Source organism: Dendrobates tinctorius, unplaced genomic scaffold, assembly GCF_039654945.1.
Source record: "Dendrobates tinctorius isolate UK_male_01 unplaced genomic scaffold, ASM3965494v1 ptg000011l, whole genome shotgun sequence".
NCBI lineage: Eukaryota > Metazoa > Chordata > Amphibia > Anura > Dendrobatidae > Dendrobates > Dendrobates tinctorius.
In genome coordinates this window covers 24,264,899-24,290,789 of record NW_027361679.1, presented here as the reverse complement: position 1 = coordinate 24,290,789, position 25,891 = coordinate 24,264,899, and the positions used below count along the sequence as shown (strand labels likewise).

Genomic DNA, 25,891 nt, shown 5'->3' with positions numbered 1-25,891 from the left:
TCCCAGATAATAAAAATCAGCATTAAATAAAAAGGCCTGTATCTCTTGAACCATACGGCAGATTTAAAATAAAAGAACATAAAAATGGTGCAAAAACTGTCCACTTTCACCATGGTGACAGGTCCTCTAAGTGGTCATAATCACTTCAATTACTCTTTAAAGGGAATCTGTCAGCAGTTTTGGCTGATATAAGATATGGCCATCACCTTTCAGGACTCATATACAACATTCTACAATGCTGTATATCTGCCCCCAACCCTACCTGGAAGAACAGAAAAATAACTTATTACACTCACCTGCGGGCGGTCCGGTCTGATGCCATCCTCCTTCTTACTTCTTGTGGATGACGTGACCCTGCATCATCCACACAGGCTCCCCGGCATCGCCCTCCTGCGCCGGCGTACTTATCTGCCATGTTGAGGGCAGAGCAAAGTACTGCAGTGCACAGGTGCTGGAAAAGGTCAAAGAGCCCCGGCACCGGCGCACTGCAGTATTTTGGTCTGCCCTCAACAGAGAAGAACAAAGTATGCCTGTGTGGATGATGCAGGGTCGCATCATCCACAAGAAGCAAGCAGGAGGGTGGCGATCATAAAAAGATAAGAGGCACCGGAACAAGACCTGCAACACCCATAGGACCAGACCGCCCTGCAGGTGAGTATAATAAAATTTATTTTTCTTATCTTTCAGGTCGGGTTGGGGGCTTATCTACAGCATTATAGAATGCTGCATATAAACCCTGAAAGGTGATGGCCGCATCTTATATCAGCCAAACCTAGTGACAGGTTCCCTTTAATAAAGCGAACAATTTGCAAGTCGGAGCTGGAGTTAGTAAAATTGAGGAGTCGGAGATGGTGGTTTAGCTTACTGACTCTACAGCCCTGAAGTACATACAGTTTAGTATTAGTAATGGATTTTAGCTCATGTTCAGTATCAGCTATTTACTTATTTATCGCATCGCGGTAAAAAACGCAGCATGCTCATTAATTTTGCGGATTTTTCCGCGGTTTTGGCTTCTCCCATGCGTTTAGAAACCGCTGCGGTAAAAAACGCATCAAAACCGCGCAAAAAACGCGCAAAAACCGCCGCGGAAAAATAGGTGCGGTTTCTGGGAAGGGATTCAGGTTTTTGTGCAGAAATTTTCTGCAACGTGTGCACTTAGCCTAACAGTACCCAAGAATGGCCTCTACACAGTTAATGCCGCCAATGCCCAATGCGGTCTGCCCACTGGCTGAGCAAGTAACAGGGGGTCCTCAGGTACTGTGGTACATTAATATCACAGTCCTGGACAACCCCTTAACTGTACATATTCATTTACTTAGGGGTATAATTTTTGAGTGAGTTTATTAATGAAAAGGGTCTAGGATGCAAAGTGTTTTGTGTGTACTGTCTCTTAATATATCACTGTTTCTGATTAATCAAAATATGAATGCTCCTCACTTTCTCCTTTTTTATTTCAGTCCTTTCACCCTACTGCTGCCATCTGCCATGACAGATCAAAAAGGTAAAGGATGTCAGTGACGTGTGTCCCAACCTGCCATGTCCCATTTATAATATTAGGGTCTTCCTAAACAGCAAAGGAGCATTGCGCCATTTTATGTGCAACTACTATCTCTGAATTTGTTCGTTACTCCCCCAGAAGGTGTCAATAGAGATGAATGTATCCGAAATGAGGCACCATCCGTTTTCTTTTGTTTGGCTCTTTTCCATTACAAATGTCTCCTGCACTATAATTTTGTCATGATGAAATGACGGGCACACTGTCTGTCTCATTTCTTGCACATTCACTACTACATGTCACTCCTTTTCTCTTGATGTCACGCAAGATAAATTTCTCCTTGTCAAGTGATTTATCATTCCAGATAACTCACAAAAAAGTAAATATCACTAGGAAAACAATGTTGCATTCTGCCCTGACCCTTCAGAATTAAATACTTGGCAGTTAATATTTGCTACCCAAGGCTATATGGCATGATGGCTGAAAAACTTGTAATAGATTCTATATTGAAATAAAACAACATTGTACTTACTGTAGATGCATAAAACTAGGGGAACTGTAAATCTATAGCCCTTCATTCTCATCTGATGGTACATATGAACTGTATAATCCAAAATATTAATATGTAATGTCATCACGATAGCTGTACATCAGTAGTAGCAATAGATTTAGGCTTTGCACCTATTCTCCAGTTCTAGTGCAGATGACATCACGGTCATCCAAGTCTCGTGTCACAGTGGTCTGTAAATTACACACAATAGTGGACTGAGATGATTAGCAATAGAGTGGATATACCGAGGACAGAAATGGGGAGCATTGTGTTAGGAAAAAACTTTATATCGGAATGGTAGTAAGCCTTTAGACTTTTAAAGAGGTATACTATTTATTTTCAGGTTAGATGTTAGACATCTATCTACAGTGGGGAAAATTAATATTTGGTCAGCCACCAATTGTGCAAATTCCACCACTTAAAAAGATGAGAGAGACCTGTAATTGACATCATAGGTAGACCACAACTATGAGAGGCAAAATGAGAAAACAAATCCAGAAAAATCACCTTGTCTGAATTGGCAAGATTTATTTTTCAAATTATGGTGGAAAATAAGTATTTGGTCACCTAAAAACATGCAAGATTTCTGGCTCTCAAAGACCTGTAACTTCGTCTTTAAGAGGCTCGTCTGTCCTCTACTCATTACCTGTAGTAATGGCACCTGTTTGAACTTGTTATCAGTATAAAAGACACCTGTCCACAACCTCAAACACTCCAAACTCCACTATGGTGAAGACTAAAGAGCTGTCGAAGGACACCAGAAACAAAATTGTAGACCTACAACAGGCTGGGAAGACTGAATCTGCAATAGGCAAGCAGCTTGGTGTGACGAAATCAACTGTGGGAGCAATAATAAGAACATGGAAGACATACAAGACCAGTAAATCTCCCTCAGTCTGGGGCTACACGCAAGATATCACCCCATGGGGTCAAAATGATCACAAGAATGGTGAGCAAAAATCTCAGAACCACACGGGGCGACCTAGTGAATGACCTCCATAGAGCGGGGACCATTGTAACAAAGGCTATCATCAGTGACACACTACGCCGCCAGGGATTCAGATCCAGCTTTAGCCAGTACATGTCCGGACGCGTCTGAAGTTTGCTAAAGAGCATTTGGATTATCCAGAAGAGTATTGGGAGAATGTCATATCGTCTGATGAATCCAAAGTAGAACTGTTTGGTAGAAATAAAACACGTCGTGTTTGGAGGAGACAGAATGCTGAGTTGCATCCAAAGAACACTATACCTACTGTGAAGCATGGGGTGGCAACATAATGCTTTGGGGCTGTTTCTCTGCAAAGGGACCAGGATGACTGATCCGTGTACATGAAAGAATGAATGGGGCCATGTATCATGAGATTTTGAGTGCAAACCTCCTTCCATCAGCAAGGGCATTGAAGATTAAACGTGGATGAGTCTTTCAGCATGATAATGATCCCAAGCACACCGCCAGGACAACGAAGGAGTGGCTTCATAAGAAGCATATGAAGGTACTGGAGAGGCCTAGCCAGTCTCCAGATCTCAACCCCAAAGAAAACTTTTAGAGGGATTTGAAAGTCCGTGTTGCTCAACGACAGTCCCAAAACATTACTGCTCTAGAGGAGATCTGCATGAGGAATGGGGCAACATACCACCAATAGTGTGTGCCAACCATGTGTAGACTTACAGAAAATGTTTGACCTCTGTCATTGCCAACAAAGAATATATAACAAAATACTGAGATGAACTTTTGTTAATGACCAAATACTTATTTTCCACCATAATCTGCAAAATAAATGTTGCCAAATAAGACAAGGAGATTTTCTGGATTTGTTTTCTCATTTTGATTCTCATAGTTGTGATCTACCTATGATGTCAGTTACAGGCTTCTCTCATCTTTTTAAGTGGGAGAACTTGCACAATTGGCAATTGGTGGCTGACTAAATACTTTTTTCCCCACTGTATCTACCTATCCCTTATCTCATAGCTATCTATGCACTGGTGGAAACAGTGAGATGAGGGCCCCTGTGCAAGAAACTCTGCCTACTTCCGCATGCGTTATGCGTACCTATCTTTAACATTGTGTATGCAGGGACACGAATTGTATGCGGATGCATCTGCGTGCGTCGTTTTGAAGTGCCATCCGTACGCAACATGTTGCATTTTTTTACGTTCGGCGGGAAGGTCAAAACGACACATACACAAACAACGGATGTTCCTGCATACACAATGTTAAAGATAGGTACACAGGATGCATGTGGAAGTATGCGGAGCTTAAGGATAGACGTTCGCAGCACTCAATCGCTAATGTGAACCTAGCTTTAGACCGGACAGTATAGTCCTCTATACAGTTTTATGGACACCACATAGTCATCCATACAGTATTATGGGCACAACATAATCCTCCCATATATTGCTCCATAACATATTATGGTCCCCATATATTGCCCATATAGTATTGTGGGCCCCATATATTGCTCCATAGAATATTATGGGCCCCATATATTGCTCCATAGAATATTATGGGCCCCATATATTGCTCCATATAGTATAATGGGCCTCATATTATGCTCCATACAATATAATGGCCCCATATAATGTTCCATATAGTATATAATGATCCCATATATTGCTCCATGCAGTATATAATGGCCCAATATAGTGCTCCATACAGTATAATGGGCCCGATATAGCACTCTATACATAAAAAATTAAATACCACCTCTCCTCATTCCCCACAGCTCCGGTCTCATCAGCGTCTTCTGGCTCTCTGCACTGCTCGGCAGAGGGCGCACTGTAGTGATTTTAACAAGCCTTCTGTCCTGAGCTGGATTGAAATCGGCCCTGCCCTTACCTATTTGGGCCTCTGTACTGCTGTACATGATTCATCAATGGTATGTCTATCTATTCTTCTATTTATCTCCTTAACCAAAAATTTTGCTTAACCTTTTGAGTGTCCTGTTTTGTATTTACAGTTACAAACTATATATAAATGTAACTATATAGTTATGTAGGATAGTCTTTACTTCATTGAAAATAACATTTTTTTTAGTAACACTAAAGCATCATCCAGACATTGTGAGTCACTTTTTTTTATGGATAAAACATATTCTATTTGGCTGTTCAGATGTCTGTATTTTTTATGCTGACCCAGTTCTGTTTTTGATCTGAGTCACAGGTCAAAATTACCATGCAAGTCTATAAGTCTGTACTATCCATGTCCATTCCGTATGCTGTCCGTGATTAACACTAATAATGGCTAGAGAAATTTTTTTTCATCAGTGAAAAAAAATCACTGATGAAACATTGATGGTAAAAACTGAGATACTGACACAGTGATGAAAATCGGATGCAAAACACTGATGAAATCCGGAGTCGAATCACTGGTGAAGAACAGTCTGTTTTTACGTCTGAGAAGAAACACAGATGTCTGAATGAGGTCTGAGTAAAAACATGTTAAACAGTTACAACTATACCTAACTTACGTAAACTGTTTTATGTATGCCATGTTATAGCCCATATGCTAAATAATGGTCCTAGGTTGTTTTAATCAATGTCATATATAAATGGGCACCACATAGTCCTCCATACAGTATTATGGGCCCCATATAGTCCTCCACACAGTATTATGGGCACCGCAAAGTCCTCCATAGAGCACTATGGGCACCACACAGTCCTCCATACAGTATTCTGGGCACCACACAGTCCTCCATACAGTATTCTGGGCACCACACAGTATTATGGGCACCACACAGTCCTCCATACAGCATTCTGGGCACCACACAGTCCTCCATACAGCATTCTGGGCACCACACAGTCCTCCATACAGCATTCTGGGCACCACACAGTCCTCCATTCAGCATTCTGGGCACCACACAGTCCTCCATTCAGCATTCTGGGCACCACACAGTCCTCCATTCAGCATTCTGGGCACCACACAGTCCTCCATTCAGCATTCTGGGCACCACACAGTCCCCCATACAGCTTTCTGGGCACCACACAGTCCCCCATACAGCTTTCTGGGCACCACACAGTCCCCCATACAGCTTTCTGGGCACCACACAGTCCCCCATACAGCTTTCTGGGCACCACACAGTCCCCCATACAGCTTTCTGGGCACCACACAGTCCCCCATACAGCTTTCTGGGCACCACACAGTCCCCCATACAGCATTCTGGGCACCACACAGTCCCCCATACAGCATTCTGGGCACCACACAGTCCCCCATACAGCATTATGGGCACCACACAGTCCTCCATACAGCATTATGGGCACCACACAGTCCTCCATACAGTATTATGGGCACCACACAGTCCTCCATACAGTATTATGGGCATCACACAGTCCTCCATACAGTATTATGGGCACCACATAGTCCTCCATACAGTATTATGGGCACCACATAGTCCTCCATACAGTATTATGGGCACCACATAGTCCTCCATACAGTATTATGGGCACCACATAGTCCTCCATACAGTATTATGGGCACCACGTAGTCCTCCATACAGTATTATGGGCACCACGTAGTCCTCCATACAGTATTATGGGCACCACGTAGTCCTCCATACAGTATTATGGGCACCATATAGTCCTCCATACAGTATATTTGCAGGATGTGCTTCTTCCCTAAAACCTTTCCTTATTTCTTTTCACCTTCTGGAGTGAAATAAGGAAAAGGTTATAAAAAAAGAAGCACATCCGGCTAGTAAATTTGACACACATCATAAAAAAAAAATAGTAACTTAGGAATACAAAGACTTTGACATACAGGAATGTTCCCTTAGCTAATTGCTATGTTATACTGAGGGATTCTAGTGGCAAGCAATCCTTCACACTTTCCACCCAGCAGGCAACAAATCCCAAAGAGCTTGCAGCATCCCAAGCTAGACAACAAAGTTGCATGGTCTATTAGGCAATCCTGCCCACAGGGGATTAACGCTGCCTGGTAAACATTTCTTCTATGAGTGTACCCTCGCTAGTGAGGGGTATCGCTTTAATTTGGAGAGCACAGATGTTCTATGCAGTGGGATCCAGCTGATGACACCACTCCCAGTATAGAAGGTCCCTGTGTCACTGGCCATTAGCATTCCCAGGCACATCCACACTGCAGACAGCACAGCAAGGCATTCGCTGCTTCTACTAGTATTTTCTTGGCTTAGCTTCCACTTTTTATTATTAATGCCAGTGTTAGGATTACAGGACAGAAAGAATGCAACTACATAGTGATGCAGCCAGCTAAGGTCATCATCCTCTGCTTTATCCCTGCCATGTAATGAAACACACTAATATGTGATGCTGTATAATCCCCTGGGTCTCTGGAGTGATCACAACTAGCAATCACTGGGAGATCTGCAGGAAATACCTGGAGCAGTGATGGAAACAAAGGCAGGGAGTGCATGTCTTACCCTCAGTGCTGCACACAGCACAGCCAGCAGTGACCTTGCGAGGAAATTCATCATCTGCAGCTGCTGATAATCCAATAGTGACTGAGGCGTCACTGATGATATCCTGACTTCCCATCCATGGATGTCACAGGCAGGGCATCGGAGGGACAAGCAAGCCACAGGCCAGTGAGGCTGGGGAGGAATGGCCAGCGCTCGTCCAGTATGCGTGTGTCCAGGAGCCGTGCACGGCGCAGCAGCAGCTCCACCACCACAGGGAAGCGTTCCGGCTGTCACTGCTGACCCGCCCCCGGTGATGCTGCCTGTCACTCAGCAGGAGGAGGGGGAGGGACGACTTCTCTGCACAGGGGTGAGCGCTCAGTGCGCAGTGCTGCTACCCCGTCAGAAGATCCAGGTAGTAGTGTCTGTGAGTACAGCTGCTGCTATGTTCCTTCCTTGTATCTCCTATAACAGGATTCCCCAACTCCAGTCCTCAAGGCCCACCAACAGATCATGTTTTCAGGATTTCCTTAGTATTGCTCAGGTGATAATTGCTTCACCTGTACAATACAAAGGAAATCCTGAAAACATGATCTGTTGGTGGGCCTTGAGGACTGGAGTTGGGGAACCCTGTCCTATAATCATGCCAGTGACTCACTAGTTATAATGCTCATATTTCTCCTCATTGCAGATGAACACCTTCACGTTCATTGTTTGGTCAGTATTTTACCTCCGTATTTGTAAGGCTACGTTCACACGGTCTGTATTCTACCTCAGTATTTGTTACATTCACACATTCAGTAGTTGGTCAGTATGTTACCTCAATGTTTGCAAGGCTACAGTCACATGTTCAGTATTTGGTCAGTATTTTACCTCAGTATTTGTAAGGCTACATTCACACGTTCAGTATTTGGTCAGTAGTTTACCTCAGGATTTGTAAGGCTACGTTCACATGTTCAGTAGTTGGTCAGTATGTTACCTCAATGTTTGCAAGGCTACAGTCACATGTTCAGTATTTGGTCAGTATTTTACCTCAGTATTTGTAAGGCTACATTCACACGTTCAGTATTTGGTCAGTAGTTTACCTCAGGATTTGTAAGGCTGTGTGCCCACGTTGCGTTTTTTAAGCGTTTCTGCTGCGGAAACACTTAAGAAAAGCATCTAATGTAATAGAACGGAAAACGCACATGTTGTGCTAATGGTGCGTTTTTTTCCGCTGCGGAATCGCTTTGTAAGGCTACGTTCACATGTTCAGTATTTGGTCAGTATTTTACCTCAGTACTTGTAAGGCTACATTCACGCGTTCAGTATTTGGTCAGTATGTTACCTCAGTATTTGTAAGGCTACATTCACGCGTTCAGTATTTGGTCAGTATGTTACCTCAGTATTTGTAAGGCCACGTTCACAAGTTCAGTATTTGGTCATATGTTACCTCAGTATTTGTAAGGCTACATTCACATGTTCAGTATTTGGTCAGTATTTTACCTCAGTATTTGTAAGGCTACATTCACACGTTCAGTATTTGGTCAGTATGTTACCTCAGGATTTGTAAGGCTACATTCACACGTTCAGTATTTGGTCAGTATGTTACCTCAGTATTTGGTCAGTATGTTACCTCAGTATTTGTAAGGCTACGTTCACAAGTTCAGTATTTGGTCAGTATTTGGTCAGTATGTTACCTCAGTATTTGTAAGCTACATTCACACGTTCAGTATTTGGTCAGTATGTTACCTCAGGATTTGTAGGGCTACAGTCACACGTTCAGTATTTGTTCAGTATTTTACCTCAGGATTTGTAAGGCTACGTTCACATGTTCAGTATTTGGCCAGTATGTTACCTCAGTATTTGTAAGCTACATTCACATGTTCAGTATTTGGTCAGTATTTTACCTCAGTATTTGTAAGGCTACGTTCACATGTTCAGTATTTGGCCAGTATGTTACCTCAGTATTTGTAAGCTACATTCACATGTTCAGTATTTGGTCAGTATTTTACACGTTCAGTATTTGGTCAGTATTTTACCTCAGTATTTTACCTCAGTATTTGTAAGCTTACAGTCACACGTTCAGTATTTGATCAGTATTTTACCTCAGTATTTGCAAGGCCACCTTCACATGTGAAGTATTTGGTCGGTATTTTACCTCAGTATTTGTAAGGCTACTTTCACACGTTCAGTATTTGGTCAGTATTTTACCTCAGTATTTGTAAGGGTATGTGCACACGTTGTGGATTCTTCTATCTATCTATCTATAGATTTCCAAAGATATTTCCATAGATATATCTATAGATATTTCCATAGACATATCTATAGATATTTCCATAGATATATATATTTAAAAAAAAATCGGAGAAAAAATGGCATGGCTCCCGCGCAGTTTTCTGCACCAGAGGGGGAAAGCCGACGACCGGGAGCCAATATTTGTAGCCTGGGAAGGGGGTAATACCCATGGCCCTTTCCCAGGCCATGAATATCAGCCCGCAGCTGTCTGCATAGCCTTTGCTGGCTATTAAAATTGGAGGACCCCCCCAAAAAAATGACGTGGGGGCCCCCTATATTTTATTGCCAGAAAGGCTACACAGACAGCTGCGGGCTGATAATCATAGTCTAAGAAGGGGCCATGGATATTGCCCCCCCCGGCTACAAATACCAGCCCACAGCTGCCCCAGAAATGGCGCATCTGGCACTTAGCCCCTCTCTTCCCACTCCCGTGTAGCGGTGGGATATGGGGTAATATAAGGGGTCAATGTCACCTAGAAATACATCAGGCCTCCTGATGAGCCTAAGCAGGCGAAACGCATTGAGGCTCTAATTACCATATGACAGGTGGTGGGTGACTCAGATGAGTATCGATATATAATATCACAAGTCTGTAATACCCTAGGGTAAGCCATCGTTGAGCGGGGGTGCCAACCTCCGCTGCCAGGCAGGTGTAAGCTTAGGCGATACACCAGGGCTTCCTAGTTTTTTCCCTTATGGGGTTTTGTTGAACACATTTTGTTTTTTGTTTTTGTCACGGTTTTTGGTGTACAACCAATGTTTTGGTTTTTAATAAATAAAGTATCTTTTTAGGGTATTTCTTTATGATAATATATTAAGGCCCTTGGTATATATTTAGAATTTGAGCATTAATGTCACCTAGCTATTGGAAGTTGACATTAAGCCCGGTTAATAATGGAGCGGTGTCAATAAGACTCCTATCCATTATTAATCTTTTGAAAGGGTTAAAAAAAACCAACACACATAAGAATAAAGTCTTTTAATGAAATAAAACAACACGGTTTTCATCTTTTTATCTAACTCCCAGATCCAAGTGATGTCCTCGTCTCCTAGAAAAAAAAGAAAAATAATAAACCAACCATATACTCCCTGTCCGATGCAGTCCAATTAATAACGAGTGTCCCACGAAGATCTCCCCTATAGAACAGGGACATCAGGTGATGTCACTGCTCTATAGGGCCTCCCAGTGATGAACTGACAGGAGACAATGCCTCCTGCAGTCCATCACTGAGGTTACCTGAGTTTAGAGTCTCACTTTACAGCACTGCTGCGTGAGAATTAAGGTTAGGGTTACGGGACCTCTTTCCCAGCAGTGGGATACACAGCGGAATATCTGCGCTTGTCATTTCATTGCTGGAGCCCCTGGAGAGCGGTCGCATCAGCTGATGTGGCAGCTCTCCATGGGAGATCGTTGTGGGACCCTCGATATTAATTGGACTACGATGGAAAGGTAAGTATAGGTTGGTTTATTATTTTATTTTTATTACAGGTGATCGATGGCTTCGGGGAATTAGGTGTGTGTGGTGAGTACGTGCTATGTTATGTGTTGTATGTTGTATGTTCTGTATGTTATATGTTGTATGCTCTGTATCTTATATGTATGTTGTATGTTATGTATGTCATATGTTGCTGTAAGTTATGCTTTTGTTTTTTTTGTTTTTTTACATTCAACACATTAGCCGGATGATGGGTCTACTACTGTCCCATTATTGGCTAATGTGTCACTCACTGTCAGGCTGCGCATACACACATAGCCCACATACATGCCCAGTCACCGCCCACACACAATACACGCACACAGTCACCACCCACACTCTCCCCCCCCTCCCAATCTGCAGCATTTCATCCGCAGCAAAACCGCAGATCTTTTTGAGACCTGCTGTTTTGCTGCGGATCAATGCAAGTCAATGGATGCAGAAACGCTGCAGATCAGCCCAAAGAACTGACATGCAGCGGAATTTTTACGCAGCATGTGCACAGCGTTTTTCAAATTCCATTGACTTTAATGGTACTGAACAATGCAGCAGAATCCGCTGCGGATCCGTGGTAGAATCCGCAACAATGTGCACAATCCCTTAGTGTAGAGAGATAGAAAGGAAGACAGAGGGGAAAGAAAGAACAGAGAGAGAGAAAGAAAGGGGAGACAGAAAGAAAAAGGGAGAGCGGAAGAAAGAAAGAGGGGAAAGAAAGAACAGAGAGAGAAAGACAGGAAAAAAAGAAGGGAGAGAAAGAAGTAAAGAGAGAGAGAACAGAGATAAAAAAGAGGGGAAAGAAATAGAAAGAACAGCGAGAAAGAGAGAGAGAGAGAAAGAAAGGGGAAAGAAAGAAAGAGGGGACAGAAAAAAAAAACAGAGAAAGAGGGGAAAGAAAGAGTAAGAAAGGGGAAAGATAGAACAGAGAGAGAAAGAAAGAGGGGACAGAGGGAGAGCGAAAGAAAGAAAAAATAAAAAGAAAGAGAAAAAAAAGAACAGCGAGAGAAAGAAAGAGAAAGAACAGAGCGATAGAGAGAAAGAAATAACAGAGAGCTAGAGAAAGAACAGAGAGAGAGAGAGAGAAAGAAGTAAAGAAAGAGAAAAGAACAGAAAGAAAGAGGGGAAAGAAAAAGACAGAGAGTGAAAAGAAGGAACAGAGAGAGAAAGAAAAAAGAAAGATTAGAGAGAAGGAAAAGAGAGGGAAGGAAAGAACAGAGAGAGAAAGATTCTATAAAGATCCTATAGCAGCCCGGCTCCCATTGTAATGCCCACCTGAGCCTCCCGATGCAGGACATATCATGATCCGCTCACATGGCCGGCATCCCCGATTCCAAAGCGATTTCGCTGTCCTCGCTGTCGGAGGAGGACACTGTGATGGATCTGAAGCATTCCCTGAAGTGCCTCCATGGTTCCGTCACAATCTCCTCGTGAAATTACCTAGTTTCCGGTCAGCTTCCAGCACATCACTTCCAGTGGAACGTCATGTGTGAGTTTTAAAGTGCTCCTCAGGGCTCCACCATGTACTCCTGTGTCCACGGGAAAAGCCCGCTTTGCCTCGTACAGACTTGGCTCCGCTGCATACATCCCGTACACACATGGCTCTACTCCGTACACACACGGCTCCACTCCACACACCCAATACACACACGGCTCCGCTCCGCATACCCCATACACACACTGCTCCGCTCCGTACACCAAGTACACACATGACTCCGCCCTGCACACCTCGTACACACACGGCTCTACTCCGTACACCTCATACACAAGTGGCTCCATACACCTCGTACACATGCGGCTCCGCTCCATACACCTCATAAACGTGCGACTCTTCTCTGTACACATCGTACATGCACGGCTCTGCTCTGTACACCTCATACACACGTGGCTCTCCGTACACCTCGAGCGCGCACGGCTCTGCTCGGTACACCTCGAGCGCGCACGGCTCTGCTCGGTACACCTCGAGCGCGCACGGCTCTGCTCGGTACACCTCGAGCGCGCACGGCTCTGCTCGGTACACCTCGAGCGCGCACGGCTCTGCTCGGTACACCTCGAGCGCGCACGGCTCTGCTCGGTACACCTCGAGCGCGCACGGCTCTGCTCGGTACACCTCGAGCGCGCACGGCTCTGCTCGGTACACCTCGAGCGCGCACGGCTCTGCTCGGTACACCCCGAGCGCGCACGGCTCTGCCCGGTCCACCCCGAGCGCGCACGGCTCTGCCCGGTCCACCCCGAGCGCGCACGGCTCTGCCCGGTCCACCCCGAGCGCGCACGGCTCTGCCCGGTCCACCCCGAGCGCGCACGGCTCTGCCCGGTCCACCCCGAGCGCGCACGGCTCTGCCCGGTCCACCCCGAGCGCGCACGGCTCTGCCCGGTCCACCCCGAGCGCGCACGGCTCTGCCCGGTCCACCCCGAGCGCGCACGGCTCTGCCCGGTCCACCCCGAGCGCGCACGGCTCTGCCCGGTCCACCCCGAGCGCGCACGGCTCTGCCCGGTCCACCCCGAGCGCGCACGGCTCTGCCCGGTCCACCCCGAGCGCGCACGGCTCTGCCCGGTCCACCCCGAGCGCGCACGGCTCTGCCCGGTCCACCCCGAGCGCGCACGGCTCTGCCCGGTCCACCCCGAGCGCGCACGGCTCTGCTCCGTACACCTCGAGCGCACATGGCTCCGTACTCCTCGTACACACACGGCTCTGCTCCGTACATCTCGTACACACACGGCTCTGCTCCGAACACCTCGTACACACACGGCTCTGCTCCGAACACCTCGTACACACACGGCTCTGCTCCGAACACCTCGTACACACACGGCTCTGCTCCGAACACCTCGTACACACACGGCTCTGCTCCGAACACCTCGTACACACACGGCTCTGCTCCGAACACCTCGTACACACACGGCTCTGCTCCGAACACCTCGTACACACACGGCTCTGCTCCGAACACCTCGTACACACACGGCTCTGCTCCGAACACCTCGTACACACACGGCTCTGCTCCGAACACCTCGTACACACACGGCTCTGCTCCGAACACCTCGTACACACACGGCTCTGCTCCGAACACCTCGTACACACACGGCTCTGTTCCGAACACCTCGTACACACACGGCTCTGTTCCGAACACCTCGTACACACACGGCTCTGTTCCGAACACCTCGTACACACACGGCTCTGTTCCGAACACCTCGTACACACACGGCTCTGTTCCGAACACCTCGTACACACACGGCTCTGTTCCGAACACCTCGTACACACACGGCTCTGTTCCGAACACCTCGTACACACACGGCTCTGTTCCGAACACCTCGTACACACACGGCTCTGTTCCGAACACCTCGTACACACACGGCTCTGTTCCGAACACCTCGTACACACACGGCTCTGTTCCGAACACCTCGTACACACACGGCTCTGTTCCGAACACCTCGTACACACACGGCTCTGTTCCGAACACCTCGTACACACACGGCTCTGTTCCGAACACCTCGTACACACACGGCTCTGTTCCGAACACCTCGTACACACACGGCTCTGTTCCGAACACCTCGTACACACACGGCTCTGTTCCGAACACCTCGTACACACACGGCTCTGTTCCGAACACCTCGTACACACACGGCTCTGTTCCGAACACCTCGTACACACACGGCTCTGTTCCGAACACCTCGTACACACACGGCTCTGTTCCGAACACCTCGTACACACACGGCTCTGTTCCGAACACCTCGTACACACACGGCTCTGTTCCGAACACCTCGTACACACACGGCTCTGTTCCGAACACCTCGTACACACACGGCTCTGTTCCGAACACCTCGTACACACACGGCTCTGTTCCGAACACCTCGTACACACACGGCTCTGTTCCGAACACCTCGTACACACACGGCTCTGTTCCGAACACCTCGTACACACACGGCTCTGTTCCGAACACCTCGTACACACACGGCTCTGTTCCGAACACCTCGTACACACACGGCTCTGTTCCGAACACCTCGTACACACACGGCTCTGTTCCGAACACCTCGTACACACACGGCTCTGTTCCGAACACCTCGTACACACACGGCTCTGTTCCGAACACCTCGTACACACACGGCTCTGTTCCGAACACCTCGTACACACACGGCTCTGTTCCGAACACCTCGTACACACACGGCTCTGTTCCGAACACCTCGTACACACACGGCTCTGTTCCGAACACCTCGTACACACACGGCTCTACTACATTCACCCTGTAAACCCCCCCCTGACCCCACACATAAACTTCACCTTATCCAGCACTATGACAACCAGCACAGCAGAGTCCTGCAGAGTGCAGACACAGAGGTCCCTGATCATGTGTCCCCTGACTCCTCCCCTCCTGTGACCTCATCACAGGTCCTGTGCACACAGCCACAGAACAGCCTAGGACGTCATTGCAGGCTGCGGTGGGTCTCTCTGGGAGGGCGAGAATGGGGTCGGTGGCTCAGTGCAATGCGAGAAAAATAGAGTCCCGGGCGGAATGCGGGTGGGGGGGGATTCAAAAACGTGACTGTCCAGTGAGAATCTGGATGGTTGGGAGCTATGTTTTACAGTACCTGACAAAAGCTATGAAATTTCAGAAATCTTATGCACACACATTGTTTTTTTTATCTGACCGAATTGGGACGTGCTAAAAAGAATGAAGAAAAGGAATAAATCCAAAACTATATAGAGGTATTATCGATTTCTTAGGCTTCTTTGGCCATGGAATGAATATGAAATGTATGTAGATAATAGGGGAATGAACACATATCCCATATAAACAGGTGTATATTATATTCCCTGAACTTGATAGGTGGGGAATGAACATGAAATATATGTAGATAACGGGGAATGAACACATCCCATATTAGGGTATGTTCTCACTGGGTGTTTTTGCAGTTTTTTTATGCTAATTTTCAGCTGTTTTTTACAGTATCAGCAAAGTCTATGAGATCTCAGAAATCTCATGTGCACACATTGTTTTTTTTGTGTCATCAGGACATACACATAGAGCATCTCACTTCTTTCAAGCGTTTTTGCTGCATTTGTTTTTGCAGCATTTTTCACCCAAAGGGTGAATGGGTGGCGAGAAAACGCTGCAAAAACGCAGGTATCATTATATGCGGCGTTTTTTCTGCAGAAAAGGCATGGACATTAGCGTGGACAAAGAGACATTAAGACTGTGTTCACACACAGGGTTTTTTAGCGGTATTTTTAGCGGTTTTGCCTATAAAACCTCTAAAAATAAGCTTCCCATTAATTTCTATGCATTTTGCACTTTTTGTGCATATTGATGCGTTTTTTACCGCGAAAAAAACGCATCGCGGTAAAAAACGCAGCATGCTCATTAATTTCGCGGATTTTTCTGCGTTTCTGGCTAGTTCAATGCGTTTTGAAAACGCGCCGGAAAAAAAAGCATCAAAACCGCTCAAAAACCACGACGAAAACGCGAAGACAAAAAAGGCGCGGTTTCTGGTAAGGGAGTCAGGTTTTTGAGCAGAAATTTTCTGCTACGTGTGCACTTAGCCTAAAAATGCACGAAATCCGCAGCACCCCTGTTAACTAAGGTAAACAGAGGGTTTCTAAGTGCTGCGCACTGCTTAGAAACCCGATGTATATCTTGGTTACCAGCTCCCTGCACTAGCGCGCTGGTAACTAAGGTACACAGTGGGTAACTAAGCGATGTGCGTCGCTTGTTACCCGCGTGTCGCTGTCCTGATCGCTGCTGAGATCTGCCTGTTTGGCAGCTCACCAGCGATCATGTAGCGACACACCAGCGATCCTGACAAGTTCACATCGTTGTCGGGATCGCTGGTGAGTTTTACACACAAACACTAATCTAATTATTAGTCAGGGACATATAAAAAATACATGAAATGAAATGGTTTACTGTATGTAAACCATGTGTCATTTCATGTCGGGTTTTAGAATGATTTTACAAAAGCTAGCAATTGAATTAGCGCCTTTGCTCAATCTTATTGTGCAATATAAATATATTATGTTATATATATGATATGTATGTATATTCTAATATATAAAGCTCAAAGTGTGTATGTATTTATGTATGTATGTGTGTGTGGGTTAAGATTTCGCCTCACAACATAGCTTAGGACACTCTCGGGGTCCAGACGTGTGACTGTGCCAAATTTTGTGGCTGTAGCTGCGACGGTGCGGATGCTAATCCCGGACATACACATACACACACACATACATACATACACACGCTTGAGCTTTATATATTAGATAAAGCTGAGTATAGAGCCCCGCCCACTCCGCATAGCCACATTCACTATAATATCCCACATCGTCCCATCAGCCAGAGCCACCAGACTACTACCCCTAATATCCCACATCGTCCCGTCAGCCAGAGCCACTGGACTATTACCTCTAATATCCCACATTGTCCCATCAGCCAGAGCCACCAGACTACTACTCCTAATATCCCACATCATTCCGTCAGCCAGAGCCAATGGACAACTACCACTAATATCCCACATCATCCTGTCAGCCAGAGCCACCGGACTACTACCCCTAATATCCCACTTCATCCCGTCAGCCTGGGGTCAGAACCAGAGCGCTAAGTGGAACAGTCCTAACTTCCATACCGGGGATCCCTTTAAGAGAGGCCTGGCATCAGAACCAGAATGCTTAGTGGAACGGTCCTAACTCCCATATCGGGGATCCCTTTAAGAGAGGCCTGGTGTCAGAACCAGAGCGCTGAGTGGATTTGCCCTGACTTCCATACCAATGATCCCTTTAATAGAAGCCTGGGGTGAGAATCAGAGCGCTGAGGGATTTACCCTAACTTCCATACCAGAGATCCCTTTAAGAGAGGCCTGGGGTCAGTACCAAAGCGCAGAGTGGATTTGTTCTCACTTCCATACTGGGGATCCCTTTAAGAGGGGCCTTGGGTCAGAACCAGAGCACTGAGTGGATTTGCCCTAACTTCCATACCGGGGATCCCTTTAAAAGAGCCTGGGATCAGAACCAGAGCGCTGAGAGGATTTGCCCTGACTTGCATACCAATGATCCCTTTAATAGAACCCTGGGGTCAGAATCAGTGCTGAGGGATGTGCCCTAACTTCCATACAGGAGATCCCTTTAAGAGAGCCTGGGGTCAGTACCAGAGCATTTGAAGGCAATTGCCCTGACTTCCATACCGGAGATCCCTTTAAGAAAGGCCTGGGGTCAGTACCAAAGCGCAGAGTGGATTTGCCCTAAATTCCATACTAATGATCCCTTTAAGAGACCCTGGGGTCAGAACCATAGAGCTGAGTGGAATGGTACTAACTTCCATACCGGAGATCCCTTTGAGAGAGGCCTGGGGTCAAAACCAAAGCTGGATGGGTTTGCTCTGACTTCCATACCAGTGATCCCTTTAAGATGGAGGATGTGTGATGTGTATATGGGCACAGGAGGGGGAGATTCATTTCTGTCATGTACTCTTTTTGGGGGGGCAGACAATGGCTGGGAGCTTATGTTCCCAGGGTTGCTAGATTTCTCCCACCATGTCAGTGTCTGCTGATGTGTTGTCAAGTGGGAAAACATGCTCATAGCAACCAATCACAGCTCAGCTTCTTTTAACCTGCTCTGGTGAAATGAGAGATGCTTAGTGATTGGTTGCAAGGAAAACTGTTGCTCATAGCAACCGATCATAGCTCAGCTTCTTTTGAACAGCTTTGTTGAAATGAAAGATGCTTTGTGATTGGTTGGTGATACACATACACACACATTCAGTTTTATGTATAGAGATATGTTAAAAGTTATAAGACCATCTCCAAGCAGCTTGATGTTCCTGTGACTACAGTTGCACATATTATTCAAAAATTTAAAGGGAATCTGTCACCCCATTTTACAAGTATCAGCTGCCGACACCGGCCTTAAGGGAATTAACTACAGCATTCTGTAATGCTGCAGATAAGCCCCAATGTAACCTGAAAGATAAGAATAATGAGTTAGATTATACTCACCCAGGGGCGGTCCGGGTCCAGTTTTGGTCCAATGGGTGTCGCGGTCCAGTCCGGTGCCTCCCATCTTCTAACGGTGATTTCCTCTTCTTTGCTGCCTGTCGTGGCTCCTGTTGAGGGCAGAGCAGTGCGCCTGCACAGGAGCCACGACAGGCAGCAAAGAAGAGGACGTCACTGTTAGAAGATGGGAGGTGCCGTACTGCAAGACCCATCGGACCAAGACAGGACCGCCCCCCGGTGAGTATAATCTAACTCATTTTTCTTATCTTTGAGGTTGCATCGGTGGCTTATCTACAGCATTACAGAATGCTGTAGATAAACCCCTGATAGTGGTGTTGGCAGCTGATACTCGAAAAATAGGGTGACAGATTCCCTTTAAGCTCCATGGGACTGTAGCCAACCTCCCTGGATGTGGCCACAGGAGGAAAATTGATGACAAATGAAAGAGACGGATAATACGAATAGTAACAAAAGAGCCTAGAAAAACTTCTAAACAGATTAAAGGTGAACTTCAAGCTCAAGGAACATCAGTATCAGATCGCACCATCCATTGTTGTATGAGCCTAAGTGAACTTCATGCGAGACGACCAAGGAGGACACCATTGTTGAAAAAAAATCATAAAAAAGCCAGACTGGACTTTGCCAAACTACATGTTGACAAGCCACAAAGCTTCTGGGAGAATGTCCTATGGACAGATGAGACAAAAATGGAACTTTTTGGCAAGGTACATCAGCTCTATGTTCACAGACTGAAAAATGAAGCATATCAAGAAAAGAACACTGTCCCTACGGTGAAACATGGAGGAGGCTCTGTTATGTTCTGGGGCTGCTTTGCTGCGTCTGGCACAGGGTGTCTAGAACCTGTTCAGGGTACAATGGAATCTCAAGACTATCAAGGGACTCCAGAAAGAAAATGTGCTGCCCAATGTCAGAAAGCTTGGTCTCAGTCGCAGGTCATGGGTCTTGCAACAGGATAATGACCCAAAAGGCACAGCTAAAAACACCCAAGAATGGCTAAGAGGAAAACATTGGACTTTTCTGTAGTGGCCTTCTATGAGCCCTGACCTAAATCCTATTGAGCATCTTTGGAAAGACCTGAAACATGCCATCTGGAAAAGGCAGCCTTCAAACACGAGACAACTGGAGCAGTTTGCTCTTGAGGAGTGAGCCGAAATACCTGTTGAGAGGTGCAGAAGTCTCATTGACAGTTACAGGAATCGTTTCATTGCAGTGATTGCCTCAAAAGGTTGTGCATCAAAATATTATGTTAATGTTACTAACATTTCTGTCTAGGCCTATTTCATATGTTTTTTTTTTTTAACCCCTTTTTTATATTAGACGTACTATTCCGTCCATGTGACCTGGGACTTAAGTCCCATGGACGGAATAGTACGTCACACGCGATCAGCTGCGCTCACGGGAAGCGCAGCTGATCGCGGCCGGGTGTCAGCTGATTATCACAGCTGACACCCAGCACTATGTGCCAGGGGATGTCATGGACCGCCCCCGGCACAATAACCCCTAGCACACTGCGATCAAACACGATCGCAGTGTACCGGGGGCACAGGGAAGAATCGCTGAGAGCAGGTGCTGAGAAAGCCTCCAGCAGTGCCTGTCAGATCACTGATCAGACACAGTACAAAATGTACATTCTTTTATTTGTAAAAAAAAAAAAAACAATAAAAGAATATATATTTAGTATTGCCACGTCTGTACATGACCTGCTATATAAAACTGTCCCACTAGTTAACCCCTTTAGTGAACCCCTTCCAAAAAAAAAAAAACCCAAGGCAAAAAACAATACTTTATCATAAATCGCCGATCAAAAAGTGCAATAACATGCGATCAAAAAGACGAATCTAAATAAACATGGTACCCCCAAAAAACGTCATTTTGTCCGGCAAAAAACAAGCTGCCATACAGCATCATCAGCGAAAAAATTAAAGTTACAGCTCGCAGAATAAAGCGATTAAAATTTTTTTTTATATAAAATTGTTTTTATTGTATAAAAGCGCCAAAACATAAAAAAAAGTAAATGAGGTATCGCTGTAATCGTACTAACCCGAAGAATAAAACTGCTTTATCAATTTTACGACACGTGGAACGGTGTAAATGCCATCCCACCCAAAAGAAATTCATGAAATGCTGGTTTTTGTTCATTCTGCGTCACAAAAATCGGAATAAAAACCGATCAAAAAATTTCACATTCCCGAAAATAGTACCAATAAAAACGTCAACTTGTCCTGCAAAAAATGCCTGACATGACTCTGTGGGTCAAAATATGGAAAAATTATAGCTCTCAAAATGTGGTGATGCAAAAACTATTTTTAGAATAAAAAGTGTCTTTTAGCGTGTGACAGCTGCCAAACATAAAGACCCACGCGGTGCTCCAGGTGCGCTGAACATCTGTGGAGAAAATCCAATCTACACGAAGATTTCATCCATTATAAGTTTATGCTTAGAACATACAACACTCCCCTTCACCTCTCCAAACAAACCTTTTTCAACACCGTCATCACCTCACTATCTAATAACCCTAAACGTCTCTTTGACACTTTTCATTCCCTGCTCAACCCAAGAGTACAGGCCCCAACCACGGAGCTTCGAGCTGATGATCTGGCCAATTACTTCAAAGAAAAAATTGACCATATCCGACAGGAAATTATCTCCCAATCAACTCATATCATGCACTTTCCTCCCTCCCTCACTGCATCTAGCCCACTCTCTGATTTTGAACCAGTCACAGAAGAAGTAGTAAGCAGGCTCCTTGCATCTTCTCGCCCAACCACTTACACCACTGACCATTTCCGTCGTATCTCCTCCAGTCCCTTTCCCCTGCTGTCACCACTCACCTAACTAAAATATTTTACCTCTCTCTCTCTTCTGGTATCTTTCCCTCATTTAAGCATGCCATCATACATCCACTACTTAAAAAAACATCCCTCAACCAAAACTGTGCCGCTAACTATAGACCTGTCTCTAATCTTCCCTTCATCTCTAAACTCCTGGAACACCTGGTCCACTCACGTCTGATCCGCTATCTCTCTGATAACTTGTTTCTTGACCCTCTCCAATCTGGTTTCCGCTCTTTGCACTCTACTGAAACTGCCCTCACTAAAGTCTCTAATGATCTACTAACAGCTAAATCTAATGGTCACTACTCCATACTAATTCTCTTGTATCTCTCCGCAGCATTCGACACTGTGGATCATCAGCTCCTCCTCACCATACTCACTACTCCATGCTAATTCTCTTGTATCTCTCCGCAGCATTCGACACTGTGGATCATCAGCTCCTCCTCACCATACTCCGCTCCATCGGCATTAAGGACACCGTTCTCTCCTGGTTTTCCTCCTATCTCTCTGACCGCTCCTTTACTGTATCTTTTGCTGGTTCCTCCTCTCATCTTCCCCTTACTGTTGGGGTTCCTCAAGGATCAGTTCTAGGCCCCTTCCTCTTCTCTTTGTATACTGTCCCTATTGGTCAAACAATCAGTAGATTTGGTTTCCAGTACCATCTCTATGCTGATGACACCCAATTATACGCTTCTTCTCCTGATATCACACCTGCCTTTTTAGAAATCACCAGCGATTGTCTAAATGCTGTGTCTAACATCATGTCCTCACTATATCTGAAACTGAACCTATCAAAGACTGAACTCCTTGTGTTTCCTCCCTCTACTAATGTACCTATACCCGACATTGCCATTTCTGTGTGTGGTTCCACTATTACTCCCCAGCAACATGCCCGCTGTCTTGGGGTCATACTTGACTCCGAACATTCGCCCCCCACATCCAATCACTGGTTCGCTCTTGTTATCTGCACCTCAAAAACATTTCTAGAATGCGACCTCTTCTTACTTTTGATTCCGCAAAAACTCTTACTGTTTCTCTTATTCATTCTCATCTAGACTATTGAAACTCTCTTCTAATCGGTCTCCCTCTTGCCAAACTCTCCCCCCTCCAATCTGTCTTGAATGCTGCAGCCAGGATCATATTCCTCACCAATCGTTACACCGATGCCTCTTCCTTGTGCCAGTCAATACACTGGCTACCCATCCACTCCAGAATCCAGTACGAACTTATTACCCTCACCCACAAAGCTCTTCATGGCTCAGCACCACCCTACATCTCCTCCCTCATTTCAGTCTACCACCCTACCTGTGCCCTCCATTCTGCTGATGACCTGAGGAAAGCATTCTCAATAATCAGAAACTCCCATTCCCGTCTCCAAGACTATACACGTGCTGCGCCAATTCTTTGGAATGCACTTCCCAGGTCAATGCGATTAGTCCCCAATCCCTACAATTTTAAGCGTGCCCTGAAAATGCATTTATTCAGATTGGCCTACCTTCTCAACACATTAACTTAACTATCCCTATGTGGCACAGTCAAAAGTTTTACCATAACCAGGATCCCTGCATCATGTTCCCACATGCTTTATGCATCTATTAGCCCTCTGTGTCTGTACTGTTACACACTTAACATTATGGCTGGTCCAAACAATCAGGGCAATTGTTACCACCCACCTTTCGTGTCTACCTTTTTTCCTCATAGATTGTAAGCTTGCGAGCAGGGCCCTCATTCCTCTTATGTTATGATCTATGTGATTATTGTTATGCTGTACTGTCTGTCATCTGTACAAGTCCCCTCTGAAATGTAAAGTGCTGCGGAATATGTCAGCGCTATAGAAATAAAATTTATTATTATTATATTACCCACCACAAATAGTAGATCAAACCCTCCTTTGTTCGGGAAAAATTATAAAATTAAAAAAAGTATTTATTTCCATTTTCCCATTAGGGTTAGGGCTAGGGTTAGGGGTGTGTTGGGGTTAGGGTTGGAGTTAGAATTGGGGGGGTTTCCACTGTTTAGGCACATCAGGGGCTCTCCAAACGCAACATGGCGTCTGATCTCAATTCCAGCTAATTCTGCGTTGAAAAAGTCAAACAGTGCTCCTTCCCTTCCAAGCTCTACCATGTGCCCAAACAGTGGTTTACCCCCACATATGGGGTATCAGCCTACTCAGTACAAATTGCACAACAACTTTTGACATCCAATTTCTCCTGTTTCCCTTGGGAAAATAAAAAATTGGTGGCAAAAATATCATTTTTGTGGAAACAAATAATTTTTTTTATTTTTATGACTCTACGTTATAAACTTCTGTAAAGCACTTGGGGGTTCAAAATGCTAACCACACATCTAGATAAGTTCCTTGTTGGGTCTAGTTTCCAAAATGGGGTCAATTGGAGGGAGGGTTTCCACTGTTTATTCACATCAGGGGCTCTCCAAGTGCGACATGACACCCGCAGACCAGTCCATCAAAGTCTGCATTCCAAAACATCACTACTTCCCTTCCGAGCCCCAGCGTGTGCCCATACAGTATTTTTCTCCCACATATGGGGGTATCAGCATACTCAGGACAAATTGGACAACAACTTTTGGGGTCCAATTTATCCTGTTACCCTTGGAAAAATAAAAAAATTGGGGACTAAAAGATCATGTTTGTGGAAAAAATGTTTTTTTTTTTTATTTTCACGCCCGGGCGTTATAAACTTCTGTGAAGCACTTGGGGGTTCAAAGTGCACACCACACATTTAGATAAGTTCCTTGGGGGGTCAAGTTTCAAAAATGGGGTCACTTGTTGGGGGTTTCCACTGTTTAGGCACATCAGGGGCTCTCCACACGCGACATGGCGCCCAATCTCAAATCCATCCAATTTTGCATCAAACGGCGATCCTTCCCTTCCGAGCTCTGCCATGCGCCCAAACAGTGGTTTACCCCCACATATGGGGTATCAGCATACTCAGGACAAATTGCACAATAACTTTTGGGGTCCTGTTTCCCTTGGGAAAATAAAAATTGGAGGTGAAAAGATAATTTTTGTGGAAAAAATATGATTTTTTAATTGTACGGCTGTGAGTTATAAACTTTTGTGAAGCCCTTGGGGGTTCAAGGTTCTCACCACATATCTAGATAAGTTCCTTGGGGTGTCTAGTTTCCACTGTTTAGGCACATCAGGGGCTATCCAAATGTGACATGGCGTCCAATCTCAATTCCAGCCAATTTTGCGTTGAAACAGTCAAACTGCGCTCCTTCCTTTTCGAGCTCTTCCATGCTCTGAAACAGTGGTTCCCCTCCACATATCAGGTATCAGCGCGTACTCAGGACAAATTGCACAATAAATTTTGCAGTCCAATTTCTCCTGTTACCCTTGGTAAAATAAAAAAAATTCGGCCTGAAATTAATTTTTTTGTGAAAAAAGGTAAATGTTCATTTTTTAAAAAATTCCTATGAAGCACCTGAAGGGTTAATAAACTTCTTGAATGTGGTTTTGAGTACCGTCAGGGGTGTAGTTTTTAGAATGGTGTCACTTTTGAGTATTTTCTATCATTTAGACCCCTCAAAGTGACTTCAAATGTGATGTGTTACCTAAAAATATGGTGTAAAAATCAGAAATCGGTGGTCAAATTTTAACCCTTATAACTTCCTAACAAAAAAAATTTTGGTTCCCAAATTGTGCTGATGTAAAGTAAACGTGGGAAATGTTATCTATTAAGTTTTTGTGTGCCATGTCTCTGTCATTTAAGGGCATAAAAATTCAAAGTTGGAAAATTGCAAGATTTTCAAAATTTTCACCAAATTTCCATTTTTTTTCACAAACGCAAGTTATATGAATTAAATTTTACCACTAACATGAAGTACAATATGTCACGAGAAAACAGTGATAGAATCGCCGGGATCCATGGAAGCGTTCCTGA

The 25,891-nt window shown here is 45.2% G+C and overlaps 1 protein-coding gene and 1 long non-coding RNA gene across 4 annotated transcripts in view; one reads left to right on the top strand and one right to left on the bottom strand.

Annotated features, from left to right (window-relative positions):
- Positions 1–7,572, bottom strand: part of GPRIN3 (GPRIN family member 3) — a 182,345-nt gene extending 174,773 nt beyond the window's left edge. For 2 of the 3 annotated variants that reach the window (XM_073590187.1, XM_073590179.1), the window contains exon 1: positions 7,436–7,563. The gene's annotated coding sequence lies outside the window, so the exon portion shown is untranslated. Of the gene's footprint in view, positions 1–7,435 lie in introns of all 3 variants that reach the window. The other variant, XM_073590171.1, reaches the window with a different exon arrangement.
- A 162-nt stretch (positions 7,573–7,734) lies between these two features.
- The window catches only part of LOC141101243 (uncharacterized), an 89,872-nt gene continuing 71,715 nt past the window's right edge, over positions 7,735–25,891 (top strand). Inside the window, exon 1 of the long non-coding RNA XR_012234918.1 lies at positions 7,735–7,838. This is a non-coding gene — a long non-coding RNA (uncharacterized lncRNA). The remainder of the gene's footprint in view (positions 7,839–25,891) is intronic.